Below are 21,592 nucleotides of genomic sequence, written 5' to 3' on the forward strand. Positions count from 1 at the left end.
AATCTGAAGAGCAACACCTGATTTTCTGCTATGGAAGTTGTCCTTGGGCCAATCCCACTGCCCAGGTCTTGTCATCACATGGGCTTCTACCTCAAATAACCCATTGTCAGCCATTAATGATCCCCATTAGCAGCTGTACATGCTTACAGGCTAACCTTAACAGTTCTTTGTCTACCCAACTGTTTTTCTCTCTCTCTAGGCTCCATCTCCACCTATTGTTTACTCCTTTCCCCGCACTGCTCACTCCTCACCCCTTCTCTAGCATATACATCAACCATTATCTAACTACATCACTGGATCTGAAATGTTTATTCTGCTTTCTCTTCAGACCTTAGTGTTTCTAGCAATTTCTGACTTTGTTTATAAACTTAGACATGTTTTAAATGTCATCCTTGGGCCAACCCCCCAACCCCACATCACATGGGTTGCTACCTCAAATAACCGGGGTGGCACAGTGGCTCAGTGGTTAGCACTACTGCCTCACAGCACCAGGGTCCCAGGTTCAATTCCAGCCTCAGATGACTGTCTGAGTGGAGTTTGCACATTCTCTCTGTGTCTGTGTGGGTTTCCTCCGGGATTCCGGTTTCCTCCCACAGTCCAAAGGTGTGCAGGGTAGGTGAATTGGCCATGCTAAAATATTGCCTTTAATGTTAGATGCATTAGTCAGAGGGAAATTGGTCTGGGTGGGTTACTCTTCGGAGGGTCATGTGGACTTGTTGGGCCGAAGGGCCTGTTTCCACACTGTAGGGAATCTAATCTAATCTGACATGCCCTCCTGCACTTCTTATTGAACCAGATTTGATCCCCTGGCTTGAGTGTTATGGCAGATGGGGAATATGCCTTTTCTGTTACCAAGTTTTTTGTGATTTTTAACAAGGATTCTCAAATCCCTCAGTTCCATAACTTTCTGTAATCTTTCTCCATTTACATAATATTCAACTGTTCTATTCTTCCTGCTGAAGTGCAAAATATCACATTTTCTCATGGTATATTCTGTCTGCTAAGTTTTACTCATTCGCTTAGCCTGTCTATATATCATCCTCAAACACTTAGCTTTTTCCGTCATTTGCAAACATAGTTACAGTACATTCACTTTTCTCATCCAAGTCATTGATATATATTGTAAATAACTGCAGCTGCAGCACCGAACCCCAAGACATTAGCTACAAATTGTCATCCTGAAAATGGACCCTTGTACCAACTCTGTCTTTCATTAGTTAGCCAATCTCCTGTCCATGCTAAGATGATACCATGTACAGGATTGGCTCTTATAATGTATGGTACCTTCTCACATTTCTTCTGGAAATCCAAAATATGACATTCACTGCTTCCCCTTTATCTATCCTTCTGTTTACTTCCTCAAAGCATTCTCGTAAATTTGTCAGGTGTGATTTTCCCCTCAAGGGGGGCATACTGATTCTACTTGATCATGTTATGCGTTTAGTTATTTGTCATTGTTTATTATATCCTTTATAATGGACTCTTAACATTTCCCAGTCACAGACATTAAGCTAAACTGGTTTATAGTTACCATTGTTCGTCTCCTTTTTTTTCAGAAAATAATCATTACCTTGGCTGTTTTCCAATCCTCTGAGACCTTTTCCAGAATCTAAGGATTGCTGGAGGGATAACTAGCAGTGCATCCACTATCTTTGTAGCTATTTCCCTTACTATCCTAGGATGCATGTTCTCACCTCCAGGGGGAATTACTGGTCTTTGTAAGAACTAGCAATATGAATAGGCAATTCAGTCCCTTGAGCTTCCTCTGTCATTTAATGTCAATTATAGCTGATCTCATTCAGGCTTCAAGTTTACTTCCCTGTCCATTCCCCTTATCCCTTTTACCCATTAATAATTAAAAATCTCCTCAGTGTCCCAGTGTTGACACTCTGGGAAGTGAACACCACATATTCACAACCTTTTGGGTGAAGTAATTCCTCCTTCAACTCTTTCTTAAATATACCACCTCTTCGCCTAAAGCTATGATGTCACATTCTCGATTGCCCCTGAAGAGGAAATCTCTGCAATGCCTTTGATTTAAATTCTGTCTTCCTCATGGGCTCTAATCGGGCCTTTATATAACTGCAACATAACTTTGCCTCTTTTATATTCGAGCAACCTTGAGATAAATATCTGGATGTCAAATATGCAAATCTGAAAATAACTTTCAACGCGTTTAACAAGCTTTTAGTATCGTTCTTCATAGGTAACAGAAGAGGAATTTGATTTGCATTTATACTGTATACCAACATTACGCAGAGCGAATGATGGGATCTAATAACTTCAATACTTACTTCACATTCTTCGTGACACCCGTCACCCAAACAGAAGGGGCTGCCATGGCCAGATAGAAAAGTTCCAAACTGACCGCCTTTCCATCACTTAGAACCTTCCTTTTACTCTTTCTACCCACTGAAGGAAATGTGAGTACATTGTACTTCTCAATTTGTAAAGGCTAACAACAGGTACTGGACCCTTAGATGTTTTTGTTGATGTTGAAGCACGAGAGAGTGATGAGCCCATCCTCAGCTACTTTCACAAGAATTACCTGCTATGGTAGTGAGCATTAAATTTCTTCAATTAGCTTACACCATTCAGTACAGAAAAGCGACAGTCAGTCCATTGTACTCACATTGGCTATTTGGAAGATATTTCCAATTAGTCTCACTCACTTGCTCTTTTCCCATCATGCTGCAAATTTATCCAATTCACTTTTGAAAGTATTTATTAAATCAGCAGGCAGTACTTTCCAGACTCTGTCATTCATTGTGTTTCAAAAACATTCTCATTTTCCCTCCGATTTTCTTTTCATTTACTTTAAATCAGTCTCCCTTGGTTACTAATCCTTCTGCTTCTGTAAAGAAGTTATTGTCATTTGCTCTAACAAAACTGATCATTATTTTGAATACTCATAATAAATCTCCACTTAACCTTCTCTGCTCTAAGCAGAGGAACCCCAGCTTTTCAGTCCAGAGTCACAGAAGGATTCTAATTAGTCCATTGTGTTTGCACTGGCTCGACAAATCATCTAATGCCATTTTCTTGCCTTCTTCTCATAAACCTACATATTCTTCCTTTTTAGTCAAGTTTAAATCAGTGTTTCAATTGAAGCTTCCTCCGCCTCATGCTCTGGCAGTTCAATCCTGACCTTAACCATTTGAATGTAAGGAAGTTTCTTTAGTGTTGGCTTTTGCTTATTTTACCAATTGCTTAAAAACAGGGCCCCCACGTTCTTGATCCTTTCATGAATGGAAGCAGATTTTCATTATCTGTTCTGTCTAGATCTCTCATGGCTTTCAATGCTTTAAAAAAAATCTGCTTTTAATCTTTTTTCTAAAAAAAGGTCCTAACTTGCCTATCAATATGCTCGAATACAAATTAGGTGTAGAATAGGCATTTCAACTCCTTGAGCTTGCTCTTGCATTCAGCACGATCCTGTCTGATCTGTTTGTGTATGACATTCCACTTTCTCATCCACCCTGATAAATCTTGATTCCTCTGCCTTACAAGAATGTACCTATCTCTGTCTTAAAAATATTCATGAACCCACTCTATGGCTTGCTGAGACAGAGTGGTTTAAATTTGCAAAAAAGAAGACAAAAACATTCTTCTCATCTCTGTCCTAAAAGGAAGACCTGAATTTTAAAACCGTGCCCTCCATTCTGGACTGCCCCGTAAGAAGAAACACCCTTTCCATATCTACCTTGTTAAATCTATTCAGGATCTAATTTACTTCAGTCAGCTCACCCCTCATTTTTCAAAACTCCAATAAAAACAACCCCAGTCATTCTTCATAAGACAAGATGCTCATTCCAGTTATAATTCGAGTAAACCTCCTGTGAAACACCTCCAATGGATGCTACCTAGAACACTGAAGGAAGTAGCTACAGAGATGGTGGATGCACTCGTGTTAATCTTCCAAGAATCCGTATACCCTGGAAATGTTCCAGAGGATTGGATAACTGCCCATGTAACTCCCCCAAAGGGAAGGAGCTTACTATAGGCTAGTTAGCTTAATGTCTTGTCATTGGAAAAAAAATTAAAGTCTATTACTTGGTACAACAAATAAGGTAAGGCTTATACAATTAAGGGTAGGGTGTTGGGTAGTTTGAGAAAAGAAGGACCTGGGGTGCAGATACATAATTATTTGAAGTTTACGTCACAGATAGACAAGATCATTTAAAATAAAGTTTGGCATGCTTGCCTTTATTAGGCAAAAGTGAGGACTGCAGATGCTAGAAACCAGAGTTTAGATCAGAGTGGTGCTGGAAAAGCACAGCAGGTCAGGCAGCATCCGAGGAGTAGGAAAATTGACGTTTCGGGCAAAGGTCCTTCATCAGGAATATTCTGATGAAGGGCTTTTGCCCGAAACATTGATTTTCCTGCTCCTCAGATGCTGCCTGACCTGCTGTGCTTTTCCAGCACCACTCTGATCTAAATGCTTGCCTTTATTGCTCAGTCCTCTGTGTATAGGAGTTGGGAAGTCATGCAGAGATTAGGTGAGGCCATTGGTGAGGCCTCCTCTGGAATATTGTGTCCAGTTCTGGTAGGAGAAAGTGAGGACTGCAGATGCTGGGGATTCTCTTTTGATGCTGCCTGACCTGCTGTGCTTTTCCAGCAACACATTTTTAAGCTCCAGTTCTAGTAGCCCAGTTATAGGAAGGATATTATTAAGCTGAAGAGGATTCAGAAGAGATTTACCAGGATGTTGCTGGGTATGGTTTGAGTTAGAAAGACTCGATAGACTGAGACATTTTTCACTGGAACGTAGGAGGTTGAGAGACGACCTGATAGAAGTATATAAAATAATGAAGGGTATAGTTGATGGTAGTTGCCTTTTCCCTAGGACAGGGGATTACAAGACTAGGGGGCATATTTTTAAGGTGAGAGGAGAGAGTTTTAAAAAAGATATGAGAGACAGATGTTTTGCGTGTGGAATGAACTGCCTGAGGAAGTGATGGATGTATGTACAATTACAACGTTTAAAACACGTTTGGGTATGTATATGAACAGGAAGGTTTGGAGGGATATGGGCAAGGACTAGGCAGGTGGGAACAATTTAGCTTGGAATTTCGTTTGGCACGGACTGTTTGGATCGAAGGGTCTGTTTCTGTGCTCTATGACTGACTGACTGTATGAATAGCAGAGCATTTTGAAATGCATAATATCGTCAAGCCGAGTCAACATGACTTAATGAAGGAAAAATCTTGCATGAGAAATCTATTCGAATTCTTTGAAAATGTAGCACGCAAGGTTAGATGGAGGGAACCAGTCAATGTAATATACAGAGGAATTTCAATTATCTGAACGAAATGGGCGGGCACTTTCATTCAGATAATTGATTATTCGATTAATTGATTCAATGGCTTTCCTCTGGGGCTCGGAGTTTTCTGTTAAGTCCGCTCCCCCGTTCGAGATGAGTCGTCAGCACGCAGCACGCAAGTCCCCACTCCTCTATCTGCCGTCAACCCCGTCCCCGTCCCCGTCCGCCCCCACCCCTGCCCTCAACCATGTCCCCGTCCGCCCCCAACCCTGCCCTCAACACCATTCCCCAACCCCGTCCAACACTGTCAGCGCCCCGCAAATCCATCCAACGCCGCCCACACATCCCAATCCTGTCCCACACTGCCCCCGTTCCCACATCCCCATCCAACCCCGCCCCAACCCACTCCACCGGCCCCACCACCGCCTCTCAACCTTGTACAACACCGCCCCCACCTCCCTAACCCTGCCCCCGCCCCAACCTCATCCCCACCCCCAACTCCGTCCAACCCTGCCCCTGTCCCAACCCCGTCCCCACCCCCAACTCCGTCCAACCCTGCCCCCACACAAACCCCATACAAAACCGCCCCCGCTCCCCACTACCCAACCCTATCCAACCCCGCCCTACACCCAATCCCATCTAACACAGCCCTGCCCATGTCATCCAAACCCATCCAGCACAGCCCCGCTCCTGCCCCTACCCCATCCAACACTGCGCCTGCCCCCCAGCCCTGTCCAACACCACTTCCGTCCTTGGCCCTGTTCCTGCCTCCCCCAACCTTGTCCAACACCGCCCTTGCCCCTGTTCCCCAACCTCGTGCAACACCGTCCCCGCCCACCAATCCCATCCAACACTGCACCCCCACCCCCCGCCCTCCAACCTTGTCCAACACTGCCACCTCCCCTGCTCTCCAACACCGCCCTCGCTAATGTCCCCCAACCTCATGCAACACATGCTCCTGCCCACCAATCCCATCTAACAACACCACCTTCCCCACCCCTCAACCCCGTCTTGGAATGTCTGAGATGTCTCGGAAACGACTGCCAGACTACTCTGACCCCTTGGCATCATGGTAGCCCGTAAACTCACCAACACACTAAAACAGCAGCTAATGATCTTGAAAGACCCTATATAGACAGAAGGAAAACTAATGTCATTTATAAAATACTGTGCAAGAACTGTAACAAACACTACATTGGACAAACAGGCAGAAAACCAGCTACCAGGATACATGAACGTAAACTAGCCACAAAATGACATGACCCTCTCTCACTAGTATCCTTACATACAGATAAGGATGGACACCACTTCAACTGGGACAAAACATCCATCCTAGGACAAGCCAAACAAAAATATGCACGAGATTTCCTCAAAGCATGGTATTCCAACCGGAACTCTATCAACAAACACATTGACTTCGACCTCATGTACCACTCCCTGAGAAAAAGAACACGAAATGACGCCATCATAGGAAATGACATCACCAACCCAAGGAAACCCAAACACATAAATAGAAAGCAGGAAGCACCAGCAGTGCTTCGTCCGGAGGCTCACTGAAGATGTTACCTAGTATGGTGATGAAACGTCTGAAAATGAAACTTCCAGCTCAGCGAGACATCCAGAACCTCAACTTGAGCTCCAAATCTTCTCAAAACTTGCTCATACAGTACAGAAATTAGGCCCTTTGATAATCATGTCTTTGTCAACCAACTAACCCCAATTACCTGCATTTGTCCCTTAGCTTACTGTGCACTGACATTTTAAGTGCTCACCCAGGTGCTACTCAAATGTGAGTACCTGCTTCCATCACCCTCTCAGGCAGCACGCTCCATATTCCTATCACCCTCTATGTGAAAAATCTTTTCTCAGATCTCCTGCAAACCACTTGCTCCTCACCCTAAACTTATGCCCTGTAGTCTTAGGCATGGGTTAAAGCTTCTCACAGAGGTAAAAACAATGACTGCAGATGCTGGAAACCAGATTCTGGATCAGTGGTGCTGGAAGAGCACAGCAATTCAGGCAGCATCCGACGAGCAGCAAAATCGATGTTTCGGGCAAAAGCCCTTCATCAGGAATAAAGGCAGAGAGCCTGAAGCGTGGAGAGATAAACTAGAGGAGGGTGGGGGTGGGGAGAGAGTAGCATAGAGTACAACAGGTGAGTGGGGGAGGAGATGAAGGTGATAGGTCAGGGAGGAGAGGTTGGAGTGGATAGGTGGAAAAGGAGCTAGGCAGGTCTGACAAGTCCGGACAGGTCAAGGGGACAGTGCAGGCTGGAAGTTTGAAACTAGGATGAGGTGGGGGAAGGGGAAATGAGGAAGCTGTTGAAGTCCACATTGATGCCCTGGGGCTGAAGTGTTCCGAGGCGGAAGATGAGGCGTTCTTCCTCCAGGCGTCTGGTGGTGAGGGAGCGGCGATGAAGGAGGCCCAGGACCTCCATGTCCTCGGCAGAGTGGGAGGGGGAGTTGAAATGTTGGGCCATGGAGCGGTTTGGTTGATTGGTGCGGGTGTCTCGGAGATGTTCCTTAAAGCGCTCTGCTAGGAGGCGCCCAGTCTCCCCAATGTAGAGGAGACCGCATCGGGAGCAACGGATACAATGAATGATATTAGTGGATGTGCAGGTAAAACTTTGGATGTGGAAGGCTCCTTTAGGGCCTTGGATAGAGGTGAGGGAGGAGGTGTGGGCACAGGTTTTACAGTTCCTGCGGTGGCAGGGGAAAGTGCCAGGATGGGAGGGTGGGTCGTAGGGGGGCGTGGACCTGACCAGGTAGTCACGGAGGGAACGGTCTTTGCAGAAGGTGGAAAGGGGTGGGGAGGGAAATATATCCCTGGTGGTGGGGTCTGTTTGGAGGTGGCGGAAATGTCGGCGGATGATTTGGTTTATGCGGAGGTTTGTAGGGTGGAAGGTGAGCACCAGGGGCGTTCTGTCCTTGTTACGGTTGGAGGGGTGGGGTCTGAGGGCAGAGGTTCGGGATGTGGACGAGATGCGTTGGAGGGCATCTTTAACCACATGGGAAGGGAAATTGCCGTCTCTAAAGAAGGAGGCCATCTGGTGTGTTCTATGGTGGAACTGGTCCTCCTGGGAGCAGATACGGCAGAGGCGGAGGAATTGGGAATACGGGATGGCATTTTTGCAAGAGATAGGGTGGGAAGAGGTGTAATCCAGGTAGCTGTGGGAGTCGGTGGGTTTGTAAAAAATGTCAGTGTCAAGTCGGTCGTCACTAATGAAGATGGAGAGGTCAGGAAGGGGAGGGAGGTGTCAGAGATGGTCCAGGTAAATTTAAGGTCAGGGTGGAATGTGTTGGTGAAGTTGATGAATTGCTCAACCTCCTCATGGGAGCACGATGTGGCGCCAATGCCGTCATCAATGTAGCGGTGGAAGAGGTAGGGAGTGGTGCCGGTGTAATTACGGAAGATCAACTGTTCTACGTAGCTAACAAAGAGACAGGCATAGCTGGGGCCCATACGTGTGCCCATAGCTACCCCTTTGATCTGGAGGAAGTGGGAGGATTCAAAGGAGAAATTGTTAAGGGTGAGGACCAGTTCGGCCAAACGAATGAGATTGTCGGTGGAAGGGTACTGTTAGGGACATCTGGAGAGGAGAAAACGGAGGGCTTGGAGGCCCTGGTCATGGCGGATGGAGGTGTAGAGGGATTGGATATCCATGGTGAAGATGAGGCGTTGGGGACTGGGGAAACGGAAGTCTTGGAGGAGGTGGAGGGCGTGGGTGGTGTCTTGAATGTATGTGGGGAGTTCCTGGACTAGGGGGGATAGGACAGTGTCAAGGTAGGTAGAGATGAGTTCAGTGGGGCAGGAGCATGCTGAGACAATGGGTCGGCCAGGGTGGTCAAGCTTGTGGATCTTGGGAAGGAGGTAGAACCGGGCAGTGCGGGATTCCCGGACTATGAGGTTGGAAGCTGTGGGTGGGAGATCTCCTGAGGTGATGAGGTTCTGTATGGTCTGGGAGATGATGGTTTGGTGATGGGGGGTGAGGTCATGGTCGAGGGGGCAGTAGGAAGAGGTGTCCTCGAGTTGGCGTTTGGCTTCAGCGGTGTAGAGGTCAGTGCGCCAGAGTACCACTGCGCTCCCTTTATCCGCTGGCTTAATGGTGAGGTTGGGATTAGAGCAGAGGGATTGGATGGCTGCGTGTTGTGAGGGTGAGAGGTTGGAGTGGGGGAGGGGGGTAGACAGGTTGAGGCGGTTAATGTCCCGGCGGCAGTTGGAAATGAAGAGGTCGAGGGCAGGTAATAGGCCAGTGTGGGGTGTCCAGGTGGATGCAGTATGTTGGAGGTGGGCGAAGGGGTCCTTGGAAGGTGGGCGGGAGTCCTGATTGTGAAAGTAAGCTCGGAGGCGGAGGTGGCGGAAGAAGTGCTCGATGTCACGGCGTGTATTAAATTCATTGATGCGTGGGCGGAGGGGGATGAAGGTGAGTCCTTTGCTGAGGACTGATCGTTCGTCCTCAGTGGGAAGCTTCTCACAGTCTACCCTGTCTGGCCTCTCCTAATTTTCTATACCTCGTTCAGGTTCCTCTCCTCAGCCTCCTCTGCTCCAAGGAAAACAAGCTCAGCCTATCCAGTCTCTCCTTATCATTGAGTCTTTCCATCCCAGGCAACATCCTGGTGAATCCTCTTTGGTGTCTGTATGTGGCCTCCCCAATGCCTTATATGCCTGAAGAATAACATTGTTACAATTCTGTTCAATTCTAGAGTAAAGAGTAGAATTCCATAATCATCTTTAGTTGCTGCTATACCTGCAAATTAACCTTTTATGACTCATCCACTGAACAACCTAGATCGCTTGCATGTTGGAATTTGCATTCAAGTAACACTACTACAAATTTTTCATGTCAAAGTGAACTTCACATTTTCCCACATTACACTCCATTTGTCAAATGTTTGACCCCTTATTCAACCTGACTTATCAGTCTGCATTCTCCTCACGTCCTCCTCAAAACATATTTCTTACCCATCCTGGTGTCACCTGCAAACTTAACTACTTTCCCTTCAGTTCCCTTTTCTAAAGATTAATATAAGCTGTAAATGCAGATGCAGTCCTGAAGAAGATTCCTATCCAACTGGAAACATTAACTGTGTTTCTCTCTCCACAGATGCTGCCAGATCTGCTGAATTTCTCTGAGGTTCTGTATTTGAGTTAGCCGTCTCAACATGTCTTGCCATACTCCAAGATTAGTAGCTCCATTTCTCTGTCCCCATTAAAACTGTACCCGAGGTTGCCCTTCCTTAATTTAGCCTTTTGATCCATTATACTAAGCCTCCACGTTTGTTCTGTCAAAATCCGCTTATTCTACTGTGTTAAATTTCATGCCAAATTTTACTATATTGTTTGCCCTCCTAACTCTAACTATCACATTATTTACTATCTTTCTTTACATCGTTTGCAAGTATTGAAGTTCTACATTGTATGCCAAGTCCAGATGATTAATATATAGCGCAAAGAACAATGACACTAATACTGACCATGGCAGAGCACTGACCAGACTGCGAAATAGCAGATGAGCGGTACTCTGTGTTTTCTCTCCTTTGGCCAGAGTGCCACTGCCTCATCAATCCTAAGCTTCAATTTTCAACGTCTATTATGTGGTACTTTATCAAGTGCCTTTTGAAATTCCGTATGCAGAATGTTCGCATAAATGATAAAAACAAAGCTTTTATCCTATACTTTCATAAATAGGGAGGGAAGAAGTACTGAATGATAGACCTCCTGTGATAAGCTGAATAAAGCTCAATATATATTCAAAAGTAACAATATGAAATCTGCAGAAAGTATGAACACTTTCGACATCTGTTAAATATTTGAGTCGTATAATGAAAAACCAGCTCTTTCTGCTTGATGGGAACATTGCTATTCAATCAATGAGGGAAACTGATTACTTTGAACATTTAAATAAATGTAAAAAAACAACTTGAACTTTGCACGCATCATAACAGTGTAAGCGGTTACTCTTACAAATCATATTGGATTATGAGCTTTGAACTCAGGCTTTTTGCATCAAGCTGAGAAATTTTTCAAAAGACTTTGGATCATTCATCAAAAAAAACCACATCAATTTAAATGCTTTTCCTCAATTTTTATCTGCAACTTTAAAAAATTCACTCCTATTAGGAATAAAAGTACAATTCTTTCATTACCAATATGCAGTTATTATATCTGTCCCCTTGTTATGTGACAGGTATTAGGAACTGATTTGTGCAATTTTAGAGCGATTTCTGTGTTCAATGTCACTGTAATATGATTTACATAGAACATAGAAAAATACAGCGCAGTACAGCCCCTTTGGCCCTCAATGTTGCGCCGATCCAAGCCCACCTAACCTACACTAGCCCACTATCCTCCATATGCCTATCCAATGCCCGTTTAAATGCCCATGAAGAGGGAGATTCCACCACTGCTACTGGCAGGGCATTCCATGAACTCACGACTTGCTGAGTAAAGAATCTACCCCTAACATCTGTCCTATACCTACCACCCCTTAATTTAAAGCTATGCCCCCTCGTAATAGCTGACTCCATACGTGGAAAAAGGTTCTCATGGTCAACCCTATCTAAACCCCTAATCATCTTGTACACCCCTATCAAGTCATCCCTAAACCTTCTTTTCTCCAATGAAAACAGCCCCAAGTGCCTCAGCCTTTCCTCATATGATCTTCCTACCATACCAGGCAACATCCTGGTAAACCTCCTCTGCACCCGTTCCAGTGCCTCCACATTCTTCCTATAGTATGGCGACCAAAACTGCACACACTACTCCAGATGCGGCCGCACCAGAGTCTTATACAACTGCAACATGACCTCAGGGCTCCGGAACTCAATTCCTCTCCCAATAAAAGCCAGTACGCCATATGCCTTCATTACCGCACTATTTACCTGGGTGGCAATTTTCAGAGACCTGTGTACATGGACACCAAGATCCCTCTGCTCATCCACACTACCAAGTATCCGACCATTAGCCCAGTACCCCATCTTTTTGTTACTCTTACCAAATTGAATCACCTCATACTTACCTACATTTGCCACCTTTCTGCCCAGCTCTGCAACTTATCAATACCCCGCTGTAACCTGACACATCCTTCCTCACTGTCAACAACTCCACCGACTTTCGTATCATCTGCAAACTTGCTCACCCAACCTTCTAGCCCCTCCTCCAGATCATTTATAAAAATGACAAACAGCAATGGTCCCAAAACAGATCCTTGTGGAACACCGCTCATAACTGCACTCCAAGATGAACCTTTACCATCAACTACTACCCTCTGTCTTCTTCCAGCCAGCCAATTCCTAATCCAAACCTCCAACTCACCCTCAATGCCATACCTCCGTATTTTTTGCAGTAGCCTACCATGGGGAACCTTATCAAACGCCTTACTAAAATCCATATACACCACATCTACCGCTTTACCCTCGTCTACCTCCTTAGTCACCTTCTCAAAGAATTCAATAAGGTTTGTGAGGCACGATCTGCCCTTCACAAAACCATGCTGACTATCCTTGATCACATTATTCCTATCCAGATGTTCATAAATCCTATCCCTTACAATTCTCTCTAAGACTTTGCCCACAACAGAAGTGAGACTCACCGGCCTATAGTTACTAGGGTTTTCCCTACTCCCCTTCTTGAACAAGGGCACCACATTTGCTAGCCTCCAGTGTTCTGGCACTATTCCTGTAGACAACGAGGACATAAAAATCAAGGCCAATGACTCTACAATCTCCTCCCTTGCTTCCCAGAGAATCCTAGGATAAATGTTATCAGGCCCAGGGGACTTATCTATTTTCACCCTTTCCTGAATTTCCAACACCTCTTCCCTACATACCTCAAAGCCGTCCATTCTAATTAATTGTGACTCAGTATTCACATCGGCAACAATGTCCTGTTCCTGAGTGAATACTGACGAAAAGTATGCATTCAGTGTCTCCCCAATCTCTTCAGCCTCCACACGCAACTTCCCGCTACTATCCTTGACTGGACCTATTCCGACCCTTGTCATTCTTTTATTCCTGACATACCTATAGAAAGCCTTTGGGTTTTTCCTAATCCTACCAACTAAGGACTTTTCATGTCCCCTCCTTGCTGCTCTTAGTTCTCTCTTCAGATCCTTCCTGGCTACCTTATAACTCTCAATCGCCCCAATTGAACCTTCACGCCTCATCTTTACATAGGCCGCCCTCTTCCATTTAACAAGGGATTCCAATTCCTTATTAAACCACGGCTCCCTCACACGACCCTTTCCACCCTGCCTGACAGGAACATACTTATCAATGACACTCAATAGTTGCTCCTTGAACAAGCTCCACATATCAATTGTTCCCATGCCTTGAAGCCTACTTTTCCAAGCCACGCATCCTAGGTCGTGCCTCCCCGCATCATAATTTCCCTGCCCCCAGCTATAACTCTTGCCCTGCAGTGCACACTTATTCCTCTCCATCACTAGAGTAAAAGTCATCGAATTGTGGTCACTGTCCCCAAAGTGCTCACCTACCTCCAATTCTAATACCTGGCCTGGTTCGTTACCCAGAACCAAATCCATATGGCCTCACCTCTTGTTGGCCTGTCTTCATATTGTGTCAGGAAACCCTCCTGCACACATTGGACAAACACCGACCCATCTAACGAACTCGAGCTATAGCTTTCCCAGTCAATATCTGGAAAGTTAAAGTCCCCCATAACAACCACCCTATTACTTTCACTCTTCTCCTGAATCATCCTCACAATCCTTTCTTCTATGTCTCTAGGACTATTAGGAGGCCTGTAGAAAACTCCTAACAGGGTGACCTCACCTTTCCTATTCCTAACTGCAGCCCAAACTACCTCAGATGTCGAACCTTCATCCATCGTCCTTTCCACCGCTGTAATACTATCAGAAATTAGCATGTGATTCATAAGAGCAAGCAGATGGAACTGATACAATACAAAACTGATCGGCACGAAAATAACAGACAAGAGTACCGGAGTCATTTTTTGTGAAAGAAAGGACCACAGGCTGTGAATAACCTCACTATCAAGGTGAGGTGAGAGACAAAAAGGAGAACAACACTGCAGCAGTCACAGGCATTTGAACTTAAGCAAAAGCTCATTAAGCCACAGAGGATCATAAAGTGTAAACTCATAACAAAATGCTAAAATTCCCTTATAAATCAACACTGTCCTTGTTACAAAGGCAAAATAACTTTCATAGTCACACTGAAAGCTAAGAAGCCATTGGACAATCCCCTCAGTATTCTAGGACAATCATTCTCTTTTAAGTTAAAAATCACACAACACCAGGTTATAGTCCAACAGGTTTAATTGGAAGCACACTAGCTTTCGGAGCGACGCTCCTTCATCAGGTGATAGTGGAGGGCTCAATCCTAACACACAGAATTTATAGCAAATGCTTTGAGCCCTCCACTATCACCTGATGAAGGAGCGTCGCTCCAAAAGCTAGTGTGCTTCCAATTAAACTTGTTGGACTATAACCTGGTATTGTGATTTTTAACTTTGTACACCCCAGTCCAACACTGGCATCTCCAAATCAGTCTCTTTTAACTAATACTCAAAAAAAATCCCAAATTATGTCGTGCTGATCACTTTCCTATTTCTGAGGCCTTGCATAAATTAACTGTTGAGTTCCTTATAATAATGACCAGACTTCAAGTATTCTATTAACTATAAATTGATTTGGTCAGCATGTGGGGAAGACAAAGTAACTGCAATTGGCTATCACAACTTCCAGTTATCCCGTTATATTCAACAGAGCATCATTTCCTTAATGGTAACAGGACTTCGAATCAGGTCCCACCCAAGCCCAGCACAAGTGCGCTACTTGTCCTCCGACTCAGATCCATTAAACAAATATGGAAGTAGTAGGCTGGCAGTCAGAGATAAGGGAGCACAGCCAGAGAGCGAGACAAGCTCCAGGTTTGATGCCAGACAGAGTACAGGATCCACATGAGTCAAGAGGAAAAAAAAACAGGCCTCAGAGTTGAGAACAAGGGATTAGCTGAAAATTCAGAAAGTGATTGAATCTGGACCCAACAGATACAAGGACAATCTTGTCTGCTGATTGTTACTAAGTGTACAAATCTGGGAATCATATTTAAGAGAATAAAGATTCTCCCAGAGTAGTTAGAAATGTGGAGTTCACCACAAAAAGAGATCAGTTGAATTTAATAACCGTGATGTCTTTAATGGTAAAGCTAGATAAATAGAGGGAGAAGTACAGAATGGTATATTAATAGGATTTAACACATTGGAGGAAGTTTGGGTGGAGCATTAACATTAGGGTTGATTTGGAACAGCAGCACAGACCAGCTGAGCCAAATGGCTTGTTTCTGGGATAAATGTAAGTCACAATGGGTGAACATGCAACTTCCTATTCTGACAAGCTATATATTAGTATCCAACTCTCGATCTGACTGATTGACTATGATGTGTGTAATTCTATAGAATTTAGTAAAATGAGTTTGAGCAGTAACTTTCACCCAAATTTTGAACTCGCTTGCCTTACGAGAAATACCATTCAGCAAATGAAGAGGAAAATTTTAAAAATCTTTTCTTCCACATTTGCCTACTTAAATTATGATGGCACGGGTTTAAGATAGTAAATCAAAGTAATCTGGATAACTGGGGTTCTTTCTGGGGAAGGTGGAACCTCTATAAACAGGATGGTCTACACCTGAACCTGAGGGGCACCAGTATCCTTGGGGGGAGGTTTGCTAGTGCTCTTGGGGGGGATTTAAACTAACTCTGCAGGGGCATGGGAACCTAGACTGTAGCTTTAGGGTGCAGGACCTGGAGTGTAGGGAGGTTAGGAACATGGCATCAATCTCAAAGGAGCGTGCCTGTAAACAGGAAAGTGGCTTGAAGTGTGTATACTTCAATGCAAGAAGTATCCAAAATAAGGTAGGTGAACTTGCAGTGTGGGTTGGATTTCGATGTTGTGGCTATTACGGAGACATGGGTAGAACAGGGACAGGATTGGCTGTTGCAGGTTCCAGGGTTTAAATGTTTTAGTAGGGTCAGAGGTGGGGATAAAAGAGGGGGAGGTGTGGCATTGCTTGTGCCTATAGAAATTGTGACCTATAACTATTAGTTTCTTTAGCCAGAATCTGCAGTTTCTGTCAGCTGCAATCAATGGTTGTAGTTGTTATTACTTTTGTTTTGGATCTGTTTCATGTGAACCTTTGCCCTTGTCTCACTGAAATCCATCTGAAAGAAGCTCCCATGATGTCTTGCTTAATGAAGGCCAATTGCAAATTTGTGGCTGGTTGCACTTTTTGTCAATGCATTTAGACAGTACTGTTGTGCTAATGTTTCTTTAGTCTAGATTATCAGTATGGTGCACGAACCACTATTGTACCATGAGCAAGTTTATACAATGAGTAATATTACAACAAGACCTGTGGATCCAACATTGTGTTGTTCTCATTCATATGTATGGAATATGTTACTACATTGCTGACCAGGAAGTGCTTGGACTATATAACAATATATATTTGGCCCCAGAGTATTGCAGTTTCTGGTCCTAATGGAAAAAGTTAAGGGAGAGTTGAAGTTGCCATGAAACCGCAGCAGGAATATTCTTCTGTTAGGGTCAGAAGGTGTTGTTTTGTCCCTACTCCAGAAACTTTAGAATGTAATCTAGACTAAATCTTCCAGTGTAGCACTGAAGAATTGCTACAACATTGAGATGCCCTTTTTCAGATGAGACATTAAATTGTTCTATAAGCATATGAATATGCAAGAATGGAGGAATATGGACTAAGGGCAGGCAAAAGGGATTAGTTGAATTTGGCGTTACGTTCGGCACATCATTGTGGGCTTAGGGGCCTCTTCCAGTGCTGTGCAGTTCAATTTTCTCTGAGGTCTCTTTATCTATGCAGGCAAGCTTAATAGGTTCATGGCACTATTTCAAAGAAGTGCAAGAGAGCTTTTCCCAGTTTCCAAGCCAATATAATTCTCTCAACCAATATTATAGACATTAAATCTGGTAATTAACATGTTCCCATTGAGACCTTGCTGTCTGCAATTTGGTGGCTGTGTTTCCCATAATATAGCGCAGGTAGTTCTCCTATAACGCCGTAGTTGCGTTTCCGTGCAACACTGTGTTATAGAAAATCATGCAACACAAATAATGAGATGAATGGGAAAAACAGGGTTAGGAGCTAACCACCAAAAAAACCAATAAAAGTCAAAACAAAAATAGTGGTTGGCCTTAACACAGTCTAGATATTACAGTCTAAGTAAATGTTGACCTGTTTTAACTGACCTGTACTATTTAGTGCCATTCATCAGAATCTTCAACTGATTACTCGCGATTGGCAACTATACCTGCTAACTGCACTACATTCTAGCGTCATCTGATCCCATCCATTGGTAACATTGCATAGGTCAGATCCCAATATGAAACTTGCCTTGATAATCAAGGGCTGAATCTTAATTTCTTTCACTAAGTGTCAGTTTTGTCAAGTTTTCAGAGAGTTTCACATCATGATGCTTGGGAACATCCATCATCTTATTTCACAAAATCCGTTTGATTTATTACCTACCCCACCCTTTGGTGCCTCTCTCTCTCATTCTAGCACCATCATACCATGTGCCATTTCCAAAACAACTCACCACTTCCTGTATATCCCAGAATTGACCAATATCTGTGGTGCAGCACCACGTTTAAAAAGATATTGTGCACCCAGACAAGGGCTGTCAGACTGGAGAAGTCCTGCATGGTTCCTGACATTGGCCCTGGACGTGGTAGATAATGGAAAACTGGTGATTCTCTTTGTGGTCAGAGACATGGAGATACTGCTGATGGGAATGGGAATGATGCAGAAGCAGGATGTCTTTTTCTCTCAGGCCAGCAGAGGATGTAATTCTACTGGAATTACGTCAACCTGAACCAGGGTTACCATTCAGGCCATTGCAATCTCAACCATCTGAAGGAATGCACAGAATGTAGGAAGAGGATCAATGACCTTCTCCACCCTGCCAGTGAAAGTCACACCATATTCTCGTTGATACCTCACATTCATTCTATCTCTCTGACTGTACCTACCATTTCCTACTAACCCTGAATCTCTTCTGCACAGCCAAATCACCCCCTCAGCACATCTCCATGAATGCACCAAAAGTAACAGTGTGCCCCCCCACCTTTCTCTCCCTCACCCACTATTTGTAGAGTTTCCTGACTCTGACCACCCTGAGCTGCTGACTGACCACGTCCAAGCCCCCATACTGATTTTTTTTTGCAGTTGGTTATCATAGTAATTAGTCACTGAAACTGATTCACATGAGTCTACAGATATTTTTTAACATCTAAACATATTTTTTAAACATAAAAGGAGGGAAAAAAGCTCTTAATACAAATGACAAAGCCAAGTTTCGAACTGTTCCTCAACACTGTCCTTTTACTGCTAGTCAATTCCAATAAAATTTCACTCTCATCTCAACTCTCTAAGTTTTTAAATTAACAGATTACTCCCAGCTTCTTGTCCCCAGGCTGTAGATATTTTTCGTGATGCTTTTCCAAGTCTACTGGCACAACCATTTCGTAATACCATTCACGAAACTCTTCATGACGAAGCGCTCGAGCTGAATGGTCACGTGATGCCAACATGGAGTCCAGTTCTCCATGCACCGTGACACCTAGTACTGGGGTTGAGAATCGCATAGCAGCAAATGGAAGTTCTTTTATTAAAAAAAAGGCAGCAATTCCCAAAACGCGTTACACACAAATTGTGTTTGATGAACACATGCTATAGGAGAAATACTTGTAGCGATGACTACTTCATTGGTTACAAGCATTTTGAGAATTCTGAGGTAACTTAGTGCCTGATTACATTTGAAACAATGTGTTCAAAGAAAAGAGGTTTTTTTTTGGCATTCTCTTATTTACATGCATTAGTAGCTTTGCAGCTCAGTGTTGTCCGGTATACATGATTCTGCAGCACTATTTCATAGAACATAGAACGGTACAGCACAGAACAGGCCCTTCAGCCCACGATGTTGTGCCGACCATTGATCCTCATATATGCACCCTCAAACTTCTGTGACCATATGCATGTCCAGTAGTCTCTTAAATGTCCCCAATGACCTCACTTCCACAACTACTGCTGGCAACGCATTCCATACTCTCACAACACTCTGTGTAAAGAACTCTGACATCCCCTCTATACTTTCCTCCGACCAGCTTAAAACTATGACCCCTCGTGTTAGTCATTTCTGCCCTGGGAAATAGTCTCTGGTTATCGACTCTATCTATGCCTCTCATTATCTTGTATACCTCAATTAGGTCCCCTCTCCTCCTCCTTTTCTCCAATTTCAATCCTCTCTATTCCTTCCCTGCGTTCCTTCCATAGCTGTACCTGATCTATATTTGGATTTGTCTCCTCATCCCTAATCTACATCTCGATGCTCCACTCTTCTGCTCTCCATTCAGGAACCACTCCACACCAGCCTCCATCTAGAGACACCCCGGCAGCTCAGATAAGATTCCACAAGCTGTATGGTACAGAAAGGGTCTATTTACCCAATGTGTCTGTGCCTCTATCTGAACCTGCCCCACATTCCTACTGTCTCTTAAAAATAATATTTAATGTTTGCCCTTTTCCTTTACCATAATCATGTATCCTGATTAGTTGACCTTCCTGTTTCAGTGACAGCTTTCTTCACTGTACTATGTTTCAATAGTGCTGAAATCCATTATTTTATGCGTTATTTTCACAGGTAACCAATAATATATAGTAAGGAAGAAAAATACTTAGCAGTCTGAAAAATTATTACAATCAGTTTTCCTTTGTACTATTTCAACAATTAATAAGAGACAAATGTCAAAATCTCTCAGTCAGTGTCCTTGCTCATCATTCATTTTCATTTTCTGCTTAAATATGCACTGGAGCAAATGTATTTGATAGTGGTACTCCACTACATAAAAAGGTATTCTGGATATGAATGTTATTGTACTTGTATGTTGGAGCGACTTACGATTAAGGAAACTTGAGGGTCTACAGTTGGAGGTATGCACACAATTTGAGGCTGTTGTCAGTTCAATAGATAGGGAAGGTACGAAAATCACAGAGGGATTTAAAAAACAGGATGAAATTGTTTTAAATCAAGCTATCAGATTGGGAGCCAAAATAGGTCAATGACAGTACTTAAAATACATGAGGGCATAAATGAGTTCACACTAAAAAAATCCACGATGGTCCAGGAACAATCAATTATGGAGTAACTAGTTACACTAAACTAGACCATCTGAGGCAGGCTGAATCTTAGACACAATGTTAATTGTCATAGAGTGTATCCAACCCACAGTTGCTGCTGCTGAGACAGTTGGTGGCAAATGTGAGAGAGAAGTAGTCTGTTCTTAGGGGTGGGAAATTCTTGGTGACATGTTGGAGATTGCTATTAGCTGAGTCTGGGGATGGCAGTTTTTCTTCTTACATGGGCTGTGGGCATCGCTGGGTAGGCCAGCATTTATTGCCGTGGATTCACATGTAGGCCAGACCAGGTAAGGATGGCAAAGGGTCAGTTAGACTCGAAGCGTCAGCTGTTTTCTCTCCTTACAGATACTGCCAGACCTGCTGAGATTTTCCAGCATTTTCTCTTTTGGTTTCAGCTAAGGATGGCAGATTTCCTTCCCTAAAGGACATTAGTGAACCAGAAGGTTTTTTTTCTGGCAATTGACATTAAATCCAGATTTTTTTATGAATTCAAATTCCATCACCTGCCAAGGTGACATTTGAACCCGGATCCCCAGAATATTGCCTGGTTCTCTGGATCAGTTGTCCCAACAATAGTGCCATTAGGCCATTTCTCCTCTGAGTTGGCTGAGCTGAAAAGGTATTGTCTGCTGCAGGTTGCAGGAAAGACAGTGGGTTGGAGGAAGGAAAGAGGTGTCTGCAGTGGTGTGACAAAACACAGTTTTAAACCTGTCAACAAATCAATGCCAACCGAATTAGAGCCAGGAAAATTTGAAACCAGTGAGGCAATTAATTGAAAGTAAATGTGGAATCTCTGTTCAGGCTGCATAAGTTCAGGAGCTACTGTATGAATGAAAATTTAGTAGGTGCTGTTGCTATGAATTTTTAAGGCAAAGATAGATTCTTTAAAGCAAAGTTGTGCAAGTTTACCTGGATAGGTGGGAATGTGAAGTACTTAGATCAGTTGTGACTTATTGTATGGCAGAGCAGGCTTGATGGGCTACATAATCAACTACTGCTCCTAATTCGAATGTTTACATGTATTTTCTGAGTTTAAATCTAGAATTGAAATCTGAGATGTAGTAAACAGGGACTGCATGATTTGGGTGTTGCATCTTTGTGACTTTATAATAAAAAT

The 21,592-nt window shown here is 43.7% G+C and overlaps 1 protein-coding gene across 4 annotated transcripts in view; it reads left to right on the forward strand.

The window, feature by feature from the left end:
• The window catches only part of LOC122555434 (1,4-alpha-glucan-branching enzyme), a 628,967-nt gene that overhangs the window by 254,570 nt on the left and 352,805 nt on the right, over positions 1-21,592 (forward strand). The gene's annotated exons all lie outside the window — the stretch shown is intronic.

The sequence above is a fragment of the Chiloscyllium plagiosum genome, unplaced genomic scaffold (assembly GCF_037043375.1).
Source record: "Chiloscyllium plagiosum isolate Xiang-an unplaced genomic scaffold, Cpla_swu_hap1 HiC_scaffold_12, whole genome shotgun sequence".
In the NCBI taxonomy this organism is placed as follows: Eukaryota; Metazoa; Chordata; class Chondrichthyes; order Orectolobiformes; family Hemiscylliidae; genus Chiloscyllium; species Chiloscyllium plagiosum.